The following is a 25,193-nucleotide window of genomic DNA, read 5'->3' as shown; positions in this document are numbered from 1 at the left end:
ACTGTCATTGTTCTATTGTGCACATAACAATGTTGTTCTTGTTTACCATTCATATACAGTATGCAGTTAAGAGTGAGTAATTTGGTGCGGCCTCTTTAAGTGACCGTCAGGAGATTTACCCAAAGGTGGGGGTTTGTTGTGACCGCCTTTTTGAGTCTCTTTAATGTAAGCAGTCATTCTGTCTCGTCTTTAATGGAATAAACGGCGCACACGTTTTTGTGTGTCTACAGATACTTCAAGTTGTCTTGTTTTCGCATTACAAGCGCAACAAAATAAACTTTTAAAATAAGACCTCTGCCTTGTTTTTAATGAATATTTAGGCCTACTATGCTACTGTATTTCAATGTAGCTCATTATGGTGGCACTTGCAGCCTTAAGTGTTTTGTGAGGCGGTACTCGGTGAAAAAAGTTTGAGAACCACTGATGAATTTAATATGAGATTTGATAAAGTTAAGAATACAATATTCCAGTGTTTTTCAACCTTTTTTGAGCCAAGGCACATTTTTTGCATTGAAAAAATCCGGAGGCACACCACCAGCAGAAATCATAAACTCAGTTGACAGTTAAAAGTCGTTGTCGCAATTGTTGGATATGACTTTAAAGCATAACCAACCATGCATCATTATAGCTCTTGTCTCAAAGTAGGTGTACTGTCACGACCTGTCACATCATGCCATGACTTATTTTGAGTTTTTTGCTGTTTTCCTGTATGTAGTGTTTTAGTTCTTGTATTGCGCTCCTATTTTGGTGGCTTTTTCTCTTTTTTTGGTATTTTCCTGTAGCAGTTTCATGTCTTCCTTTGAGCGATATTTACCGCATCTACTTACTTTTAGCAATCAAGAATATTTGAGTTGTTTTTATCCTTCTTTGTGGGGACGTTGTTGATTGTCATGTCATGTTCGGATGTACATTTTGGACGCCGTCTTTGCTCCACAGTAAGTCTTTGCTGTCGTCCAGCATTCTGTTTTTGTTTACTTTGTAGCCAGTTCAGTTTTAGTTTCGTTCTGCATAGCCTTCCCTAAGCTTCGATGCCTTTTCTTAAGGGCACTCACCTTTTGTTTATTTTTGGTTTAAGCATTAGACACCTTTTTCAATTCGCTACCGGCTGCCACCTACTGATATGGAAGAGTATTACATGGTTACTCTGCCGAGCTCTAGACAGCGCCGACACTCAACAACAACAACACATAATTTGCAGACTGGTTTGCAAAAAAATGTTTTAACCTAAATGTGTGAAATTAGATAATCTCCCACGGCACACCAGACTGTATCTCACGGCACACTAGTGTGCCGCGGCACAGTGGTTGAAAAACACTGCAATATTCAACAAGAATGCGCAGTTTTAACTCATTTATTTTGTATGTAAAAGGGAATATAGGCCTACTGTATATCAGGGTTCCCCAACCTTTTTTCCAAGAGGGACCGGTTTAATGTTTTCACGGACCGGCTTTCTATGTGTGGCAGATAAAAAATGCCAAAAATGAGCATGAACAATTTCCCTTTGGCTACAATCAGGCACACTAACATTTTATTTGTCCATTAATGTGCACTGTCCCATGTACTATAACAAAGAAGTTGTAATATACATCTATTAATAAGCTAAATGGTGTGTTTAGTGGGACAGGCGAAAGTGAAATCGGAGAAAATGCGGTAGTTTATAAATTAATTATTGTTTCTGTGCGGCCCGGTAGCAAATGCATCACGGACCGGTACCGGTCCCCGGACCAGTGGTTGGGGACCACATTGTGTCATATGTTTCAACTAGTTGTCATCATTGAATAAATGCAATATTTGTGTTGATTGGTTTTATAGTAATAAATACAGAAGAACAACTAAGAAAATATAAGAGATACAGGCATTTTTCAACGAGCAATTGAGTGATGCAATGATGACTTGCAGGTACAGTAACTCAGCTGAAACAGGTTCATTCCACAGTGCATAGTCCACATTAACACAAAGTGTCAATTCGGAGCAAAATGCATTTATTTGTATTTATGTGAAGGGGTTCCACTCACCGAGTCCGCCAGGTGCGTTGACGGAGACTACCGCTTTAAGACGTTGTTGCGAGAAGAAGCTGGTGATTTTCCACTCAAAATGATAATAAAGTCCAGCGGCGCCACACAGCGTCATGGTCACGCGGGAAAATTGGCTTAATTGTTTCAATCAACGCTGAACGTGAGAGACGACAGGAACAACAATACACATCTTCATCGACAGGTAAATGCTTTTATTGGGTGTTTTGTACACGCAGCCAGAAAAGAGGATTGCAATTTTGACGTTGATAAGCCAAAATATATAACATTTATTGTCATGATTCAGGATATCTTTTATAGTATTAATGCTAGCTTATTCATACGTGTTCTCCTTTTCTGCCCTATCATATTTGTTATCTTTGTGCAGTAGCCCTGCTGCAAACACACACACAAAAAAGCTTTGGCCATTGAACTCACTTTCCCCTGAGAAGCCGATAAACCGAATGTTACGTTCACTGCTCGTTGCTCATTGCTAAGGACTGATTGTGATGCGTTCAGGGTCACCCTCTCCACGCTATAACCCAATTGAATGATTTATTTATCAATTAAAGCAATGCATGATATTAAGTGCTACTAATCCCATCGGTGTGAATATTTGGAATTACCTTTAACAACCTCAATAGCATCTTGTTTGATCAGTTTATGTATCCAAATCCCTAAATATTGCTCCCTTGCAAAGTAATATTGTTCTTAATGATTGAACATTAACAAAAATACCATGGAATTCTAAATTCCACATGCCAAAACTATGGAAGTAGAATTGTCTCACATCAACTTATATATATCAATATGATATTAATACATATGCATATATTAATAAATATACAAATACAAATGTGATATACAATTAAACTATTTGTATAAATAAACGCGTATTTGTAAATATATTTTTGAGATTTGAAAATAAATACAAATACAATTTATAAATATAAAAATGTGACATACGTTAAATTAAGAATTTGTATAAATAAACGTGTATTTGTCAATATATTTTTGCGATCTCAATATTAATATGCTTGATTTTGTATTTGTATTTGTATTGAAACAGAATAAACTAGATTAGTCTTTTTTTACTTGCCCATCTCCTTCACCCCTCTTATTTTCTAATTAAATCAGTTTATACAAACAGTGTTGACACATTTAGTGCCAAATTGTTTTTTTTAATTTTGGTTTTTCACTCTGAGTGATTGACAATAGTAGCATCAGCAGTCCAAATTCAAGCTTTGCCAACTGTTTAACGAACTGAAAACCCACAGCAAAACAATTTTAGTTGGTATTGATTTTGCTGAAAGCAATGCACATGAATGTAGAAATTGTGTGCGATGTGCACAATAATTTACACAGGGAATGTTAAAGGTTACATAACGGATGTAGTCCAGCATGACATGGGCCAAAATGTGATGGATTATGTTGTCATGCAGAGCTTATGGGGTCAAAGATATAAATATATATATGTGTGTGTGTGTGTGTGTGTGTATGTGTGTAGTAAAGTGCTTGTCATCAGCTGATCCCTTTTCCCATGTTAAACTGTCCGAATCATGTTGAGGAAACTATTAGGTTTTAATTGACTATTTTACGCCAGACGTCGTGAGCGCATATATAAACAGACCACAAACACACTTCCTTATTAGGCTTTGGTGATAATGGACTTGTTTACAGAGCCCAGATAATAGGGCATTTGTCATGGCAGTATGAGGGACAAAAATTCAAAATGGCCTGCATTCCACAAGCTATTGCAACATGCTCATTAACAAATAACAAAGATGCTCGGATTCTGAAGTGTTTAGGAGAAATCATGGGGTTGATGTTTGTTTAAGATGGAGCGTTTGAGGACTGAGCATGGACAGGACAGGAGTCCACCATGCTTACAGAACAGTGTGTGTCAACAATTTGTCACATTCAGCAATATGCTTTACTGAGGACGTACTGTAGGTCAACATGGCAGCTTCTTTTAGATCGTATTTAACATGTGGCTGACATGGAAGCTGTCTCTGATCACATCACTATGGTCTTGCAGATGTTCATCATAATGCTTCTGGAGGAAGTTGCGTTCTCTATATGGACATAATTCACTAATACAATATTGCAGTAGGTACTGAAATTCATCTGTTAATTTGCTTAGTTAAATGCAAATATATACATTGAAAAAAATGGCTTTATCTTCTGGAACAGGTTGAAATATTAATAAGTAAATGAGCGGTTTTCAAAGTGTGTGCTTACCCCCAGAGAACAGAACACAACCACAGACTCTAACTCTAACACCACAAAAACCGATAAAACATTTTATATGGCATTTTCACCTCCCTCTCATTGCTGGCTCACCATTGGAACTAAGCAAATGTGTTAATTTTTCCTATGGCAACCTATAACTAAAGTTAGCTGAGCAGGTTTGAAAAATGTTATTCTTACTTTTTCTCAAGCTGCTGCATCACCCTGAGGTCTTTTGGTGCCTCCCAGGGGTGGGGTTGGGCATTGTTTACATGACAGGTGTCAAACCCAAAACCCATTGGCCAGATCTGGCCCTCCACATCATTTTAACCTGGAAAACCTGGGGATAATATGTGCCAAAATACTTTATCTTCCTATCTATCTCCTTTTTGATAGAAAACAAATACATGTACCGTATTTTCCGGACTATAAGGCGCGCTTAAAATCTTTTTTTTCTCTCTCAAATCTCGACAGTGCCCCTTATAACCCGGTGCGCCTAATGTACAAAATAATTCTGGTTTTGCTTACCGACCTCAAAGCTTTTTTATTTGGTACATGTGTAATGGTAAGTGTGATCAGTAGATGGCAGTCAAACATAGGAGATACATGTAGACTGCAATATGACTCAAGTACACAACACCAACATTTTATATGTTCCATTGAAAATATAGAACATTACACACGGCGCTCAAAAATCTATCACTTTTTTTTAGTCCGACTTTGGTAAGCTATGAAGCTGCACCGCTTGATGGATTGTACTGTGTTTCAACATACAAGTATTATTATGGTGTGTGTGTATAAGGTAAGACATATTGTCTGGCGTTTTGTTTCGCAATATTATGCAAAATACATTTTTCTTACCTGCTGATCTGTATTTGGGATCTGCATAAGTAGTCTGTGCCGACACCGTAGTCGATAAGCTTCTTCTTTTTCTCTATCTTCTTGTTATGTGACATTCATCCTTCGCTGTTGCCATTTCTAATATAAATTAGTGCAAAGTTCTTACTTATATCTGCCATGAAAGCAGTGTAGTGAGTTTACATTATTCACCCAAGGAACTTTCATTATTAGAGAGTTCCGGTCGGACGGTTTTCACGGGACACATTTCCGGCGAATGAGGAGATGCTGCTCTGTTATTGATTTAAGCAAAGTCTGAATGTCATTAAAACAGTTAGCTCCATCTTTTGACACTTCTTCCACTCCCGTTCTTGCACACTACACCGCTACAACAAAGATGACAGAGAGAAGACGCTGCCGAAGGTGAGCCACGTAATTAAGACCGCCCACAAAACGGCGCATCCTGAAGCGACTGTCAGAAAGTGGCTTGAAGATGATCTGTAAAACATAATCTATGCAACATTTTTACCAAAAAAACACCATTACATGTTATGTAAACCACAAGGAAGTGCTTTCAATTTAGAAAAAAAATAAAATAATATGACTCCTTTTAATGCGCTCGATAATTCGGTGCGCCCTATATATGAAAAAAGACCAAAAATAGACCATTCATTGGCAGTGCGCCTTATAATCTGTTGCGCTCTATGGTCCGGAAAATACTGTACTACATGCAGTTGCATAGCATATGTTTTAAACTTTAATATTATTTAATAATGCAACAGATATTGTATATCATACATAAAAAAAACAATGTTAAAATAAAATACTTAACTATCTGCTTGATTTATGATATCTAAGCAAATTAGCCATCAAATTGTACACTCTAAAAACAACTGTAAATTTACTATGAATATAATTGGCAGCTCAGTCACCATGAATTTACCGTAAAAGACAGTGTTACTTTTTGTGCATTTGCAGTAATATGCTGTAAAAACCATCGTAACGTTTACAGTAAAATTCTGGCGACTGCGCTACCAGTAATTTTCCGCAAAATTGACACATTTTCTTTTTACAGTGTACGTAAAAAAAGTCTAATGATCAAATGCATAGGCAATTGTGTAACATAATCATGTGGTGAATTCTTATAGATTTATATTCATATTTTATTCACTCTTACATGCGGCCCTCAACGAAAACAAGGTTGACACCCCTGTTTTACACATTAACTGATACCGGTGCCAAAACGGTACTTTTGAAACTGTTTTGGTGGTTAAATGGTGCCCAACAGTAAAGAAAAACACAAGTTTGGTCCAAAATAAATTAATTTTTATAATGATAATGAATTAAAACATTCAAAAATAAATAGATTATAAAATCCACAACAAACTGTCATTATTATGGTTATGGTTTGAGTTTATTTAAAACAAGCGTATGATTACAACATGATACATCACAATTTTCAGTTTCTCTTTTCAACATGTTCGAAAAGGAGTAGGAAGAAGCAGCTCTTATTTAACCCTACCCCGTTTCTATTGCATAGCAATCTTTAACACTTTTGTTCACCTCCTGTTCTCAATTTATTCACAATATACTCTAGAAATGACATTAAAAATAATAACAGTAATAATGATAATAATAAATAGTGAAGTAAGTTGTGTTTCATACAGTGAGATGAATAAGATTATCAGTAAGTTCAAAATGTTCTTCTTCATGGTTCTTCTTCTTTGTAAACATTTGGAGTTTGAACAGTTTCTTACATTGGATCATATTAGTACACTGTTTGATTCCTTTACTTAACCCATTCCATAATTTAATTTCACATCCCTGGGATTGGGGTCTTTCTGTCTGGAGTTTGCATGTTCTCCCGGTGACTGCGTGGGTTCTCGCCGGGGACTCCGGCTTCCTCCCACCTCCAAAGACATGCACCTGGGGATAGGTTGATTGGCAACATTACATTGGCCCTAGTGTGTGAATGTGGGTGTGAATGATAGTTAGTGTTGGCCCTGCAATGAGGTGGCGACTTGTCCTGAGTGTAGCTGGGATGGGCTCCGGCCCCCCCATGACCCAGAGAGGCACAAGCGGTAGAAAATGGATATATACTGATATACTAAAGGTTTTAAGTGTTGTACGTGCATACAAATGTTTTAAGTCAAAATGTTCTCTCAGGTTATATTTCTCCTCTTTAGTTGAGAAGAATTGTTGTACATTCTTGGGTAGCAGGTTATAGTTTGCTTTGTGCATAATTTTAGCAGTTTGCAAATTCACTATATCGTAGAATTTCAATATTTTTGATTCAATAAACAAAAAGGCTTTGAATGTTCTCTATATCTAATGTATGTACTTTTCTAACTGATCTTTTTTGCAACACGGTTAGTGACTGAAGCAGACTGTTGTAGTTATTTCCCCATATTTCTGCACAATAACTCAGATATGGTAAAACTAGTGAGCAGTAAAGATAATGAAGTGATTTTTGGTCCAATACATATTTTGCTTTATTCATTATTGACATGTTTCTTGCTACTTTATGTTGTATAATTTTACATGAGGTTTCCAGTTTATTTAATCATCTATTATTACACCCAAAAATGTGTTTTATTTTACTCTTTCAATGTCTACTCCTTCTATTTGTATTTGTGTTTGACTTTCTCTTCTACTGTTACCAAATAGCATTATTTTAGTTTTACTGAGATTCAAACATAGTCTGTTTTTGTCAAACCATATCTTTAATTGTATTAATTTCTTCTGTAAATATTTATATTAACTTCTATGCATTGTCTTCTGAACAAAACACAGGTGTATTGTCTGCAAATAATACTAACTTTACCAATATCGTTTGTATAGAGATTGAAGAATGTTGGTCCCAGTATTGATCCCTGTGGTACGCCACAGTATATAGCGTTGTAGACGTGTGTTTGCAGAGCTTCACATATTCCTGTTGGTTAAGTAGCTTCCTATCCAGTTTAAGACCAACCCTCTGATTCTATACCGTTCTAATGTTTTGATTACAAAATGGTAAATGGGTTTACTTGTATAGCGCTTTTCTACCTTTTTTAAGGAACTCAAAGCGCTTTGACACTATTTCCACATTCACACATTCACACACTGATGGCGGGAGGTGCCATGCACGGCGCTAACCAGGCCCATCAGGAGCAAGGGTGAAGTGTCTTGCTCAAGGACACAACGGACGTGACTAGGATGGTAGAAGGTGGGGATTGAACCAGTAACCCTCAGATTGCTGGCACGGCCACTCTCCCAACTTCGCCACGCCGTCCAATATTGTGTAATTGTGTCCAATGCTTTAGTCAAATCCATAAATACTGCCGCTGCACACTGTTTATCATCTATTGCATTGGTAATTTCTTCTGTAATTTCGATGAAAACCATCGATGTTGAAATATTTGGTTCTCTGCAAATATTCTATATTTGTTTATGAAATTGCCCAATTTGTTGTTTAGAACATTGTGGAAGTAAAGAAACAGGTATATAATTTGTAAATTCATGTTTGTCTCCAGTCTTATAAATTGGTACAACTAAAGCTATTTTCATTTTGTTTGGGAATTTGCTTGTGTGAAATGATAATTACTGATATACATTAATGGACCACAATGGAAACAAGCCTTTTGGCTTTTTGTGCCATCCATTTGCCTTTTAAAAGCATTACATGGATTCAATTCTTTAAGATGACAATACACTTCTCAATCAATCAATCAAATCCTAGGACCTCTTCAATAACCTTTTTTATCGTTTCCATATCAATTATATTAGTCAATTGAAGCCTTGGATTTGCATTTTTTCACAATTTTAACTATTTCCTCTTGTGTCAGTCACGTTCATGTGGAACATTGAGTTGGGATTTCTATCTATGGTGTCATTGAAGTCCTCAATTGAAACTGTGTCTGGAATCCTTTCCTCCAATTTTGGTCCAATATTTACAAAGTAATTATTGAAGCTTTCAACTACTTCCTTCATATTGTCATTATTTATGTTTCTGTCTGAGAAGTATTGGGGGTAATCCCTCTTAGTGCCATTTTTAATAATGCTATTGAGGATACCCCATGTTGCTCACATATTGCTTTTGTTCCTGTCTAATAATTGACTGAAATATTATTTTCTACATGTTCGTAGTATGCTAGTTAGCTTGTTTTTATACTTTTGGTATTTATTTTCTGCATCTGTAGTTATTTTTGTTATGAATGTTCTATATAATGTATTCTTTTAGCAAGCATTTTTAATTTTTTTGTGATCCATGGTTGATTGTTCTTTTTCTGCTTTCTACTGAGTTGTTTCTATGTACATTGTTTGTGGACAGTGTTTAAAAACTTACCATATGCTTCATCAACATCATTTTCATTGTACACATTGTCCCAATTGTGCATTTCTAACTCATTTTTGAAAGCAACCATACTCTTCTCAGTGCATAGTCTTTGTAATGTATTTTTGTCATCCATGTTCCTCTTCTTGTAGTTTCCATCATAGATTCTGAAAACTGGCAGATGATCACTAATGTCGGTTATAAGTAAAGCACTTGTAGTACTATTATCAAAATCATTGGTAAAAATATTATCAATAAGCGTAGAACAGTGTTCTGTGAATCTGCTTGGCTTTGTGATTTTAGGATACAAACTGATGCTATATATTGTATCAATGAAGTCATCAATGGACTTTTACTTATCAGGATTCAATACCTTAATATTAAAGTCGGCTTCACGGTGGCAGAGGGGTTAGTGCATCTGCCTCACAATACGAAGGTCCTGAGTAGTCTTGGGTTCAATCCCGGGCTCGGGATCTTTCTGTGTGGAGTTTGCATGTTCTCCCCGTGACTGCGTGGGTTCCCTCCGGGTACTCCGGCTTCCTCCCACTTCCAAAGACATGCACCTGGGGATAAGTTGATTGGCAACACTAAAATTGGCCCTAGTGTGTGAATGTGAGTGTGAATGTTGTCTGTGTATCTGTGTTGGCCCTGCGATGAGGTGGCGACTTGTCCAGAGTATACCCCGCCTTCCGCCCGATTTAGCTGAGATAGGCTCCAGCGCCCCCCGTGACCCCAAAGGGAATAAGCGGTAGAAAATGGATGGATGGATGGATGGAATATTAAAGTCACCACATAAGAAAATTACTTTTTGACCCATGTCCATAAAATTTGCCTTGATCCAGTTTGAGCTTTTATAGTCTTTGTTGTGGAAGTTTTGTAGTTTGTTCAACAATCTTTAATGTTGTTTCAATAATTTCTATAATTGTAAGTGGATGCGCTCCTGAATCCATGTCTTCTTGTTTTGTGGTCTCTTGGAACTTATTAGTGTTGGTGTTGAATTTAGGTGTTTGTTTTCCATCAGACTCCATTATCATCGTCGTTGTCGAAGCACTGTCAACTTTAATATGTGCCAGGTCCTTAATGTCAATGACATTAAGTACTCTTGCTCCTGGACCGCCATTCAGCTTGATGTACAGTATATTTTAAAGTGGGAGCTGCAAGTTCCCTGAATTTTTCCCTGCTTTTTTGGCATTTTCAGCATTACGTTTTGTGAGGTGCTCATTCATGTACACAATTGTACCCTTTAGCTTCTTTCCCTGTTTCAGCAGTGCCATTTTATATCAATCTAATTCATTATTATTATTATTATTATTATTATTTTAGATTTTCTGTTAACAAGTTTCACAAGGATAGCTGGAGTGGTGTTGTTGTTTCCTCCATTCAGTGGGTTAAAATGATTTGATGCAATAGAGGGGTTTGGATTTTTTCACATTTCACACAATTCTTTGCCTATATCCATATTGAAGGGCGGAAGTTAGTGAAACACTAATTGTCGCCAATAATTTATCCAGTAATATTCATAATGCGGACGACCTGTTCCATTGTCAACTGCCACTATTGAGGTGGGAGAGATATTCCGAGCTTGTATCGCATTCCTAAGCATATTTCTGGACAAACAGAAGTTTTTGTTGGTTGGTTGAAGTTAATTTTGAACATGTATACAATGATACATCACACATCTTTTCTTTACAACATGCATGAAGTGGCTGAAAAGAAGAGATAATGGCAAAGGTGAGCATGGATTACTATAATCAACCGAGATGTGACGTGCAGACGTCTGTTTGTTCGGATCATTTCAGGTAAAACATTTTGTAAGTAAAAAATAATCTAAAATAGATAACAGTCCCGCTTTGCATCAACTTGATGTGCTTGGTGGAAGAACCTTGATAGTAGTTGTATTAACAAAAATAGTACTTACTTCTCTTATCAGGACTGTAGCTTTACATAAAACACAAGTGAAGTGACATGGGAACAGTATTCTCTCAATCCTGCCCTACAGTCAGTGTGCTGAGATGACATTAGATTGGTTATCCATGATTATCCTGGGTGTCAAACTTGGGTCGTATCATTTCTGAGAATGCATTACTCTCGACTGGCTTGACGACATGATGTCCGCTGGGTTTATAGAGATAAACGTCACGAATACATCCACAGACAAAGCAATCATAGCTATTTTGACTCTGTTAATTTTGAAAGTCTTTCAAAGTGTAAAATGGGCTTGGTTGAACAATTAAGTAGTTCACAAAGTCCGAGGAAGATATCGTGCATGGTCTCTGCTCCACTCAGACTTGTCGATCTTGTACGGATCCTAACATCCAATTACGGCTGCTTGCTCCTTTAGCGACATAGGGACTTCTTATCCAATGACTCACAGTATTTATCCATCGTATCACAGCTGGTGCAATGTTATTTTCCACTAAAAAGTTCGGAAATATTCGTGTGGCGCTATCGTGAACGATGACACTCGCCCTTTAAAATGTATTCCGGCATGCACTTTTGGGAAAAACCCAAACCCATCTATTATCTAATGTAATTCTTACATCAAAACCAGTAGCAATACAGAACACTCGGAATGTGCAAAAATTTCTTGCAAGATTTTACAGTTGTGTAGGGTTCTGAGGTGTGATTTAGGGAATGGCCTATAGGTGGGAGGGTATGATGGGTTGGACCAGCCTGGGAGTGAAGAAGAGTTTTAGTGAGTTGGTGGTGTTGAAAGTGTGGACTGTATCTGTTTGTAAGAACGACTGCTATTTTGTGGATGCCAATAAAACGCAGATTTTTGTCGTTCTACTTCATTGGTATTCTTCCAAATTACAATGCTGTAGGTGTCTAGCAGAAAGTGATCATTGATACCCAATTATGAAGACGTTATCCCAGGGCTATACAGTGCGAGCATTTCAGTCGCATTTGTGACAAAAATAGGTTGTGTGATATTGGAGAAAAAAAAATCGCACACGTACAAATACAGATTTAACCCTTTAATTAGTGTTTTGCTCCTGAAATAAATTATCAAAATTTGATCAAACTAGAGTAAAATAATCTGTATAACATGTTTGAAATAAACTTAAACCATAACCATAACCACATGGACAAGGGATTGACGCGGAGGTGTCACTGATCACTCTGTGCGCGCTGATAGTTGTGTGTGTGTGTCCCTGCCTCCTGTGCAAGGTACAGGTAGAAGCGGGGCTGTGTGAGCTCCAAGTCTTGCAACACGGAAGAAAACAAGATCTTAGTTGGAGGAACTGGTCAGTAAAAGTCAACGTTTTTTTTTCAACACCTTTAAAACTTGACACAAACTATGGACTGGACTCTTTCTATTATGTTGGATCCACTATGGACTGGACTCTCACAATATTATGTCAGACCCACTCGACATCCATTGCATTCGGTCTCCCCTAGAGGGGGGGGGGTTACCCACATATGCGGTCCTCTCCAAGGTTTCTCATAGTCATTCACATCGACGTCCCACTGGGGTGAGTTTTTCCTTGCCCTTTTGTGGGCTTTGTACCGAGGATGTCGTTGTGGCTTGTGCAGCCCTTTGAGACACTTGTGATTTAGGGCTATATAAATAAACATTGATTGATTGATTGAATAACTACGAGGGTCGGAGGTAATATTGAACAACAAATCAATGATTGAAGTAACAAACTTGCCATCTAAACAGTACCCCCTTTGTTGACAACATTCAGCCATGGAAGCACATTCAATCTTTGTATTAAGCAGAGGTAACACAAACCAGTGAAAGATTCAAAAGAGCTGCCATCAGAACCGACAAACTGTTGCTGCGAGCCTGCTAAGTTATCAAAGCAGCTCAAGCTAAATGCCTGGACTCAGACCGAGCTTGGACTCGCTGACGTCACACGTCACCAGGTAACAGGCAGTGCCTTTTAAAAGGTGCACACACACACTGAAACTTATCTTAACTGCATTATGCCAGCTATTTGAATATATATTTTTTAAGTTGTGGCTAACAAAAACACAAAGCTGTTGTTTCTCTCAGGTCTTTATTGTAAGACTGCCAACATGAAAATGTTCATATCACCACAACTGTGCCTTAACAGTGTGCCCAAGAAGTCTTGAAAACTATGTCCATTCTGCTCTGTGTGAGCATGGTCCTCGTGCCACCACACAGCCCCCCCCGACAGCAAGTTATGGGGATAACAAAAACCTCCCAAGGGGCCTTAGCTGCCTGTCGTAAGTGCTACAATGTCCTTCCACTGGAGGAGCAGGTGCGACCTGTGGGCACAACGAACATAGGGTGAAGGTAAAGGACATTCAACCCTGACAGACTTTGGAGGGACTTGGCGGGGGACTCGGCCCGGCAGTAGTTTCTCACCTGTAACACAATGAGCCGGTTTAAGCCTGTCTAGAGAAACGCGTTCCTTGCGCCCGCCCATATCCAGCACCTTAAATGGGCAATCGTAAGGGCATTGGAGGGGTGAACGGGTAGACCGAACACCAACTCAGCGGGTGCTGAGTTTAGGGGCTAAGCGCAACCCGAGCATGACCCAAGGCAAACGGTCAATCTAATTGCTATCGAAGAGTGCCGCATGTAAGCTGCTTTAAGCAATCGGTGAAAACTTTCACATAAGCCGTTATGTTAGGGGTGGTAAGCCATAGTGCGGTACACCTGCACACCAAAGGACTGCGCCAACACCGACCAGAGCTTTGACAGGAGCTGGGAGCCCCTGTCCAAGGTTATATCTGACGGCGTGCCAAAACGTGCAACCCAGGCAGACAGAAACGTGCGGCCAACATCTACAGAGGCAGTAGAGGAAAGACAAACCGCTTGTGGCCAACTGGTGGTGCAATCCGAAATGGTTCGAGGGCAGCCTTACTGTGCTGGTGGACCTTGGTGCGCTGACATGCCCATCCTTGATATCCTTCCTCAGGCCAGGCCGAACAAACTTGGCACCAACCAGTTTAAAGGAAGTCCGAACGCAAGAGTGCGAGAGGGAGTGCATTGCATCAAAATCCCGGCGGCACCAGTCCACTGGGACTACCGTCTGGGGGCAGCCACCGGAAACATTGCAGAGGAGAGCGGGACCGCCATCCTGAACCTTCTCCTCAAGCTTGAGGCCCGTACCCTCGGTCCTGAGTGTGCGGATGTCAGGGTTGGTCAGCGGCCATTTCCGAAAAATCCAAACTGAGCTGCACAGGATACAATAGTACCCGCGAGAGACGGTTTGCTTTACCGGCCACTGAATGTCCATAGAGAGCTCAGAGATGGCTGCCAATTGACACAGCTGACGGGCCGACCAAGGCTTTGTGACCTTTTGACATGGCAAACATCTGGGGTTTGTTGTCAACAAAAGCCTTGGAGAAGCGACCCTCCAACAGAAAATGAAAATGGCGTGTGAAGTGAAGTGAAGTGAATTATATTTATATAGCGCTTTTCTCTAGTGACTCAAAGCACTTTACATACAGTAGTGAAACCCAATATCTAAGTTACATTTAAACCAGTGTGGGTGGCACTGGGAGTAAGTGGGTAAAGTGTCTTGCCTAAGGACACAACGGCAGTGACGAGGATGGCGGAAGCGGGGATCGAACCTGGAACCCTCAAGTTGCTGGCATGGCCACTCTACCAACCGAGCTATACCGCCCCACACATTCTCATTATACCGCCACACACATTGTGGCAAGATACAGTGACAACAACTCTCGGTCAAAAACAATGTACTTCCGCTCGTTATTTCGCAGTTTAAGACTGAAGAACGCAAGGGGCTGCCACACATTCTCCATCCGCTGTTAGACCACTGCGCCTACGCCGACATTGGACACATCCGTTGTCAAAGCCACGGGCACCGTGAAAACTTGGTGGGCAAGGAGAGCAGCGTCTGCGAGGACGTACTTAGCCCTTTGAAAAGCTTGAACTCGCTGAGGAGTACATTCAAGGGAATCGTTAGCCTTTTTTGTCCCGCAAGGCACAATAAAGAGACTGCAGGCGGTGGGCAGCGTGAGGAATGAACAGATTATAAAAATGTATCATACCCAAAAATTCCTGCAGCGCTTCAACAGTGGCAGGACAAGGGAAATGTTCTACTTCTTGCACTTTTGAAGGCAAAGGAATCATACCTAAATATGGTGACCAAAAAAATCGATCTCCAGCAGCCCAAACTGACATTTAGCAGAATTGACGAACAGGCCGTGCTCGTCAAGACATGTGAACACTTGCGTTGGGTGGGACCTGTGCTCCTCAGCTGAAGGACTTGCCACCAAAATGTAATCGAGATAAACGAACACAAAATTGAGGTCGCACAACAGAGTCCATTAACATTTGAAAAGTTTATGCCGCACACTTAAGGCCAAAAGTCCACCTTTGAAAAAATTGCGGGGCCCGCCAGGCGTTGGGGTTTCTCAGGACCGTAAAAGAGCATGGAGGCACACACCGTCGAGCTTTGGTGCCAAACTGTTGATGGGAGAAGCACAGGCTGGCCTCGAGCTGCTTCCGAGTAGTGACTACCGCCACTACCGCAGGGTCCGCGTCCTCCATCGTCTGAGGTGGGCCTGCTTCTACGCTCTGCACAGCGAACCGTCTGGAAGCCAGAAGCACAGGGTCCGCTTCTTCAGCCAAGCCCCGGTAATCGCCAGAGAAGAGAAGTTAGCCAACACCGCATCGGAGGTGGAAGCTGCAGTAGGAAAAGATGCAGGGAAATAAATCAGCACTCATCTGAGCCCAGCAGCGACAGCATATTGTCCATAAAAGCCACGGCGGTACTATCGCCCAAACTAGGCAGAGAAAGAAGTCTATCTGCCCTCTCAGCATCAGTTAGAGTGAATCCTCGAAGCAAAAGATCCTTGAGGGCCGCGTATTTGCCGCTCTGTGGATGTGCTCACAACAGCAAGTGGTTGCCTGATCGAGGGCTGTTACAACCATGTAATACCGGGAGTGGTCGCCGGAGATTCCTCACAGTTGGACAAGTGCCTCAATGTGCTGAAATGTGCTGAAAATTAAGTTACTTCCAAGTTGGGATGGGTATAGAAACTCTGTTCTACAACAAACCGAAAAGAGAAGAAGCTATTGGTGGAACATTTCGGTGAAAAATTAATGCAGTCTCAGCCACCTGCAACAAATGCTTGATATTGTGCAAGTACCGTCTTGTAAGTTATGTAGCGTCTCGACAATAGAATACAATTTGATTCTCTTTCAAATGTTTATTGCCGACCTTAACATTCAATCCTAATTATACACTATATTGCCAAAAGTATTTGGCCACCCATCCAAATGATCAGAATCAGGTGCCCTAATCACTTGGCCCATCCACATATGTATAAAATAAAGCACTTAGGCATGGAGACTGTTTCTACAAACTTTTGTGAAAGAATGGGCCACTCTCAGTGATTTCCAGCGTGTAACTGTCATAGGATGCCATCTGTGCAACAAATCCAGTCGTGAAATTTCCTCGCTCCTAAATATTCCAAAGTCAACTGTCGGCTTTATTATAAGAAAATGGAAGAGTTCGGGAACAACAGCAACTCAGCCACCAAGTGGTAGGCCACGTAAACTGACAGAGAGGGGTCAGCGGATGATGAAGCGCATAGTGCAAAGAGGTTGCCGACTTTCTGCACTGTCAGTTGCTACAGAGCTCCAAACTTTATGTGACCTTCCAATTAGCCCACGTACAGTACGCAAAGAGCTTCATGGAATGGTTTTCCATGGCCGAGCAGCTGTATCTCAGCCATACATCACCAAGTCCAATGCAAAGCGTCGGATGCAGTGGACTCTAGAGCAGTGGAGACGCAATCCCCTGGAGTGATGAATCACGCTTTTCCATCTGGCAATCTGATGGACGAGTCTGGGTTTGGAGGTTGCCAAGAGAACGGTACATTTCGGACTGCATTGTGCCGAGTGTGAAATTTGGTGGAGGAGGAATTAATGTGTGGGGTTGTTTTTCAGGAGTTGGGCTTGGCCCCTTAGTTCCAGTGAAAAGAACATTGAATGCTCCGGGATACCAAAACATTTTGGACAATTCCATGCTCTCAACCTTATGGCAACAGTTTGAAGCGTACCCCTCACTCTTCCAACATGACTTTGCAACAGTGCACAAAGCAAGGTCCATAAACACATGGATGACGGAGTCTGGTGTGGATGAACTTGACTGGCCTGCACAGAATCAATCAATCAATGTTTATTTATACAGCCCTAAATCACAAGTGTCTCAAAGGGTTGCACAAGCCACAACGACATCCTCGGTTCAGATCCCACATTGGGGCAAGGAAAAACTCAACCCAGTGGGATGACAATGAGAAACCTTGGGAGAGGACCGCAGATGTGGGTGACCCCCCCCCCCCCCTCTCTAGGGGATACCGTTGCAATGGACGTCATAGTGGATCTAACATAATAGTGAGAGTCCAGTCCATAGTGGGGCCTGACCTGAACCCGATAGAACACCTTTGGGATGAATTAGAATGGAGGCTGAGAGCCAGGCCTTCTCGACCAAAATCAGTGTGTGACCTCACCAATGCGCTTTTGGAAGAATGGTCGAAAATTCCTATAAACACACTCCGCAACCTTGTGGACAGCCTTCCCAGAAGTGTTGAAGCTTCTTCTTCTTCTTTCGTGTAACCTTAGATGTCCAACTCGGTGTCGTGTAGCCATACCCGAGGGCGGTCCATATAAGGGGCAGATGTTGATTATATGGTCGGCGGTCTGCTCAGGGTCACCGTACTCGCATGCCGCACTGACCGCCAAGCCCCACGTCTTCATTGATGACCCAAAGCGACCGACCTCAGTCCGTAGACGGTTCAACGTGGTCTATTGCCGGCGTGGTAGGTCTTCTCCTCCGATAGCGCCATCTCCTGGGTCCCAAATGTAGCGGTGGACTCAGGAGGGCCCGGCCGACTCCCACTCCTGCTTCCAAGCTGCTGCCAACCAAGCATCTCTGAAGATGTCCTCAGAGGTGGAGTTGAGCATCTCTTGTGCTGCCTTGTTGTAGGGTTGGCGTGACTTGAGTCTGCTTGGAGGTGCTGGTGTTACTGTGATGTTGTGCAAGATGTGCCAGTCATATTTTTGTGCCTTCCTGGCCAGGGCGAGTGTGGCAGCCTCCCGTCGGAGGCCGGCCGGTGCTATTCCCGCGAGGACCGGCAGGAAGGACACAGGGGTAGGCTTCAATCATCCAGTTATTATCCGGAGGGAGGTATTAATAGCCACGTCGACCTTTCTAATATGAGGGCTTCTGTTGCAGACTGGGCTGCAGTATTCCGCTGCAGAGAACACCAGGGCTTGGGTGGATATTCGCAGCGTCTTAGCGGAGGCTGCCCATGTTGTTCCAGCGAGTTGAAGCTGTAATAGCTGCAAAAGGTGGACCGACATCATATTGAATCCTATGGGTTAGGAATGGGATGGCACTTCAAGTTCACATGTGGGTTAAGGCAGGTGGCCAAATATTTTTGGCAATATAGTGTATATAGTAAAACACTGCTAACAGAGCATTGCTAGCCACAACACCAGAGCACTTCCTCATTATGCACCCATTACTGTCATGGTGAGCGAGATGCATACAAGAACCCTGGAATTGCAAGGAAGTCGATTTTTGCACATTCTGATCTTAAGTGTGCAAACAATTACATACAGATACTGAACACAGATTTATGTTTTGTACTACTGCTGGTTTTGCTGCAATGAGTCTGACCATTTGTTGTGGATTTTAATTGTTATTTTTGAGCAGATTACCTGGGTATCATTTTATATATATTATTAACGGGTGGCGTGGCACAGATAGTAGAGTGGCCTTCCAGAAACTTGAGGGTTCCTGGTTCAATTCCAGCTTCAGAAATCCTAGTCACTGTCATTTCTGAACCAGCTCAGTGGCCTTGTGGTTAGAGTGTCCGCCCTGAGACTGGGAGGTCGTGAGTTCAAACCCCGGCCGAGTCATACTAAAGACTACAAAAAATAGGAACCCATTGCATCAAGGGTTGGAATTGGGGGTTAAATCACCAAATGATTCCATAGTGCGCCGCACGCTGCTGCTCACTGCTCCCCTTACCTCCCAGGGGGTGAACATGGGGATGGGTCAAATGCAGAGGACAAATTTCACCACACCCAGTGTGTGTGTGACAATGGTTGGGAATTTAACTTAACTTTAACGTTCTCCCAGTGCAGCTCATTCTGGTTTATGAATGTGGTTGCAGGTTTGGTAGTGGTCGGAGGGGCTGTACGTGCAAATTGGCAACCACACTTGCATCAATGAGCATTTTATCTTAGGGTTAGGTTAGTTTTTCTGTGTGCTCACTAGGGACGTATACCGAGTACCAGTATTTTTTTTTTTTACCGCTATACTATACTATACTGCTATTAGTTTTTTTTTTGTCCTGCTGATCGTGGGAAGTCTGACACGCTGTCCCATTCGGTTCAGCTGCCGCTGCATACTCATAACAAATCAGCTTGTAATAATTTCAAATAGGAAGCAACACCCCACAAACGTTTGTAACACAACAATTCATCCTCAAATGTCCCTCAAAGTCAAGCACGCTAATAAGAGTTATACAGTTGCAAGAGAACGTCACTTAACTCACGACCGCCGCTGCCGGGCATCATCAACAGTTCTCATAGTGATCCATTAATCCACAGGCTAATAATAATCCACTCAAATGTGTGAAAAATTGAAGTGATACAATAATCCATAAAGTTGCTTTGACGCAAGATATAGTCCGCTGACAGGTCCGTAGTCGCCGCCTGACGTCACTCCATCGCAGCGCGTTTGCGACGTGGCATTAATAGACACATTGCTTAAATGTGTTTCTATTAGTTCTGTCTCTTGACTCTACAACTGGACTATTGAGCATTACACTTGATCACTGAGTCTTTTTATTTTTATTGTTCACACAACAAAGATACATACATAGGTCGGTAGCTGTCAAACTCCGGTCCGTCACTCGAATACGTCCATGTGCAACATGATCACAAAACTGCTGTTACAAAATGCACACCCACATAACCTGCTAATTGATTGTATTGATTTCTGATATATTTTATATGATATATATTATTTAAAGGGTATGTGCTCTGTACATGAATGCATAAATGATATTTCCAGCTAAATGTAATTGTAATGAATAGAAAAACAGTGATGGATCTTTGTGTTCTTTACAAGATGATGACATAACTGCATTAGCAAATATTGACTTGTTTAAGACTTAAAAAGCAGATGTTGATAAAAGACTTCCCTGCTATGAGATGTTACATCATTTTGTGGAGGTGTACAACCTCTTGTGCAATGAAAAAACGGTAATAAAAAATGCATTATTTCCACATCTTTATTTAAACTAATTGCATATATTACTAATAAGTGTACCAATAAATACCAGTAGCGATAACAAATATTGATAAGGGGATCGTATCGATAAACTCTTACCAATATACATCCCGAGTGCTCACTACAATTCACGTTGATACTTGATACCAATTAATGGCCACCTTAAGTATACAGTTGATACAGATGCCAATAAAGTATAAGGTTTACAATTTCAAAATGGTGCAGCAGCTTTATAGCCTATGGGATGAAACGTACAATGAGCAGTCTGGTCTTCATGCTTCGGCAACATTTTTCTTGATTGCCACAATTCAAAGATAAGACCCTGGTCTCGTACCAATGTTTTCTTTTGGCAGCTTAGATCAGCAAATTCAGAAAACTGGTTTTCTCTTTTCTGTGGTATGTTACATGTACCACTAGTGGTACGCGGGCTCCATCTAGTGGTACAGCAAATAATCCATCCATCCATCCATCCATCCATCTTCTTCCGCTTATCCGAGGTCGGGTCGCGGGGGCAGCAGCCTGAGCAGGGAAGCCCAGACTTTCCTCTCCCCAGCCACTTCGTCCAGCTCTTCCCGGGGGATCCCGAGGCGTTCCCAGGCCAGCCGGGAGACACAGTCTTCCCAACGTGTCCTGGGTCTCCCCCGTGGCCTCCTACCGGTCGGATGTGCCCTAAACACCTCCCTAGGGAGGCGTTTGGGTGGCATCCTGACTAGATGTCCGAACCACGTCATCTGGCTCCTCTCAATGTGGAGGAGCAGCGACTTTACTTTGAGCTCCCCCCGGATGGCAGAGCTTCTCACCCTATCTCTAAGGGAGAGCCCCGCCACCCGGCGTAGGAAACTAATTTCAGCCGCTTGTACCCGTGATCTTGTCCTTTCTGTCATAACCCAAAGCTCATGACTATTGGTGAGGATGGGAACGTAGATCGACTGGTAAATTGAGAGCTTATCCTTCCGGCTCAGCTCCTTCTTCACTACAACGGATCGATACAGCGTCTGCATTACTGAAGACGCCGCACCGATCCGCCTGTCGATCTCACGAGCCACTCTTCCCTCACTCGTGAACAAGACTCAGAGGTACTTGAACTCCTCCACTTGGGGCAGGGTCTCCTCCCCAACCCGGAGATGGCACTCCACCCTTTTCTGGGCGAGAACTGTGGACTCGTACATGGAGGTGCTGATTCTCATCCCAGTCGCTTCACACTCTGCTGCGAACCGATCCAGTGAGAGCTGAAGATCCTGGCCAGATGAAGCCATCAGGACCACATCATCTGCAAAAAGCAGAGACCTAATCCTGGAGCCACCAAACCGGATCCCTTCAACGCGCCTAGAAATTCTGTCCATAAAAGTTATGAACAGAATCGGTGACAAAGAGCAGCCTTGGCGGAGTCCAACCCTCACTGGAAACGTGTCCGACTTACTGCCAGCAATGCGGACCAAGCTCTGACACTGATCATACAGGGAGCGGACCGACACAATCAGACAGTCTGATACCCCATACTATCTGAGCACTCCCCACAGGACTTCCCGAGGGACACGGTCGAATGCCTTCTCCAAGTCCACAAAGCACATGTAGACTGTTTAGGCAAACTCCCATGCACCCTCAAGGACCCTGCCGAGAGTATAGAGCTGGTCCACATTTCCACGACCAGGACAAAAACCACACTGTTCCTCCTGAATCCAAGGTTCGTCTAGCCGGCGTAGCCTCCTCTCCAGTACACCTGAATAGACCTTACCGGGAAGGCTGAGGAATTTGATCCCACGATAGATGGAACACACCCTCCGGTTCCCCTTTTTAAAGAGAGGAACCACCACCCCGCTCTGCCAATCCAGAGGTACCTCCCCCGATGTCCATGCGATGCTGCAGAGTCTTGTCAACCAAGACAGCCCCACAGCATCCAGAGCCTTAAGGAACTCCGGGCAGATCTCATCCACCCCCAGGGCCTTGCCACCGAGGAGCTTTTTAACTACCTCAGCAATCTCAGCCCCAGAAATAGGAGAGCCCACCACCGATGCCCCAGGCACTGCTTCCTCATGGGAAGACGTGTTGGTGCGATTGAGGATGTCTTCGAAGTATTCCCTCCACCGATCTACAACATCCGCAGTCGAGGTCAGCAGAACACCATCCTCACCATACACGGTGTTGACAGTGCACTGATTCCCCTTCCTGAGGCGGCAGATGGTGGTCCAGAATCGCTTCGAAGCCATCCGGAAGTCGTTTTCCATGGCTTCCCCGAACTTCTCCCATGTCCGAGTTTTTGCCTCAGCGACCGTTGAAGCCGCACACTGCTTGGCCTGTCGGTACCTGTCCGCTGCCTCTGGAGTCCTATGAGCCAAAAGAACCCGATAGGACTTCTTGACGGCATCCCTCACCGCCGGTGTCCACCAACGGGTTCTAGGCACCAACTACCTTGCGGCCACAGTTCCAATCAGCCACCTAGACAATAGAGGTGCGGAACATGGTCCACTCGGACTCAATGTCCAGCACCTCCCTCGTGACATGTTCAAAGTTCTTCCGGAGGTGGTAATTGAAACTCTCTCTGACAGGAGACTGCTAGACGTTCCCAGCAGACCCCAACAATGCGTTTGGGCCTGCCAGGTCTGTCCGGCATCCTCCCCCACCATCGCAGCCAACTCACCACCAGGTGGTGATCGGTAGAAAGCTCCGCCCCTCTCTTCACCCGAGGGTCCAAAACATGAGGCCGAAAATCTGATGAAACAACTACAAAGTCGATCATGGAACTGCGGCCTAGGGTGTCCTGGTGCCAAGTGCATATATGGACACCCTTATGTTTGAACATGGTGTTTGTTATGGACAATCTGTGATGAGCACAAAAGTCCAATAACAAAACACCACTCGGGTTCAGATCCGGACAGCCATTCTTCCCAATCACGCCTCTCCAGGTTTCACTGTCGTTGCCAACATGAGCAAGGGAATCACCCGGGGGAGCACTTTCCAGTACTCCCTCGAGTGTATCCAAAAAGGGTGGGTACTCTGAACTGCTGTTTGGTGTGTAAGCTACCCTCTCGTCCTCTGGGTTGACCTCCAACGTGCAGGCTTTGAGCCGTGTGGAAGAGAATCCAGCCCCTCTCGAGAGAACTGGGTCCAGAGCCCTTGCTGTGCGTCGAAGTGAGCCCGACTATATCCAGCCGGATTTTCTCCACCTCGCGCACTAGCTCAGGCTCCTTCCCCCCCAGCGAGGTGACATTCCACGTCCCAAGAGCTAGCTTATGTAGCCGAGGATCGGACCGCCAAGTGCCCTGCCTTCGGCTGCCGCCCAGCTCACAACGCACCCGACCTCTATGGCCCCTCCCATGAGTGGTGAGCCCATTGGAGGGGGACCCACGTTGCCTCTTCACAATGGGGACAGGCCCGGCCACCAGGCGCTCGCCATCGTGCCCCAACTCCGGGCCTGGCTCCAGAGGGGGGCCCCGGCGACCCGCGTCCGGGCGAGGGAAATCGGAGTCTTGGTTTTTGCATCTCCATAGAAGTCTTTGAGCTGCTCTTTGTCTGATCCCTCACCTACGACCCATTTGTCTTGGGAGACCCTACCAGGGGGCATGGAAGCCCCCGGACAACATAGCTCCTAGGATCACTGGGACACGCAAACTCCTCTACCACAATAAGGTGATAGCTCAGAGAGGAGAGCAAATAATCACTTCATTAAATATTCAAATACAGTGTTACTGTTCAAACAGTGTGTAATGTTACAGTGGTCAAAATATTGAATATACTTTGCCATATCTTTAATTAATATTTAGGGCTAATATACTAATGTATTGTATTGTCTGTCATTATTGTGGTACTTGCAGAGCCAGGTGTTTTCTGAGGTGGTATTTGGTAAAAAAAAAAGTTTGAGAACCCTTGGTTTAAACATTTAATCATTATTATTAAGATATATTATTAAATATAAGACTAATTTGCTTTGTCTCCTATACTGCAAAGCTAATATTTCACAATATTTTGTTCAGATAGCTTTGCATGTATTGACCAACACTGGATTAGTTTTAGCATCTTTTAATGCACAAAATGTATTAAAGTGACCTCCCATATCCTTCAAGTTTTCAAAAGTAATCAAACAGGGTGTCTATATAGCTGCTAACCACATCAGCATTGTCATCAATGTCCTTTGGTTTCTTAGAGCAGTGGTCAGGAATTTTTCCCAATCCGCACGCATGAAATGCTCCCGCAGGGCCAAGGTGGCACTTTCTGGTGACCCCATCAGACCGGTTATCTTTCAGCAGTGGCTGGTGGAATTCACTTGACCGATAAGGAATCATAGTAGCCAAGAGAATCCTTCTTGAGCAATTTATTGTTTGATTATTAGTTAACTGACTTATCCTAGTAGACAATGCACTGTGTGTGAGTCATTTCTGGGAGTCATAAACTTCACATCCAGTTACTTGGAAATGCATTACGGCTTTGTATGTTACAAGAATGATCGTATATTTATATATATATATATATATATATATATATATATATATATATATGTATATGTATACACACACCCACACACACATATATATATGTATGTATATGTAT

The 25,193-nt window shown here is 42.6% G+C and overlaps 1 protein-coding gene across 1 annotated transcript in view; it reads left to right on the top strand.

The window, feature by feature from the left end:
- The first annotated feature begins 2,020 nt into the window (after nt 1-2,020).
- Nucleotides 2,021-25,193, top strand: part of LOC133620063 (sodium- and chloride-dependent taurine transporter-like) — a 53,183-nt gene continuing 30,010 nt past the window's right edge. Inside the window, exon 1 of the mRNA XM_061981262.2 lies at nt 2,021-2,217. The gene's annotated coding sequence lies outside the window, so the exon portion shown is untranslated. The remainder of the gene's footprint in view (nt 2,218-25,193) is intronic.

This window comes from Nerophis lumbriciformis, linkage group LG01 (genome assembly GCF_033978685.3).
Source record: "Nerophis lumbriciformis linkage group LG01, RoL_Nlum_v2.1, whole genome shotgun sequence".
NCBI classification, from domain to species: Eukaryota; Metazoa; Chordata; class Actinopteri; order Syngnathiformes; family Syngnathidae; genus Nerophis; species Nerophis lumbriciformis.
The sequence above is the reverse complement of the archived record's forward strand: the minus strand, read 5'-3'. Positions and strand labels throughout refer to the sequence as shown.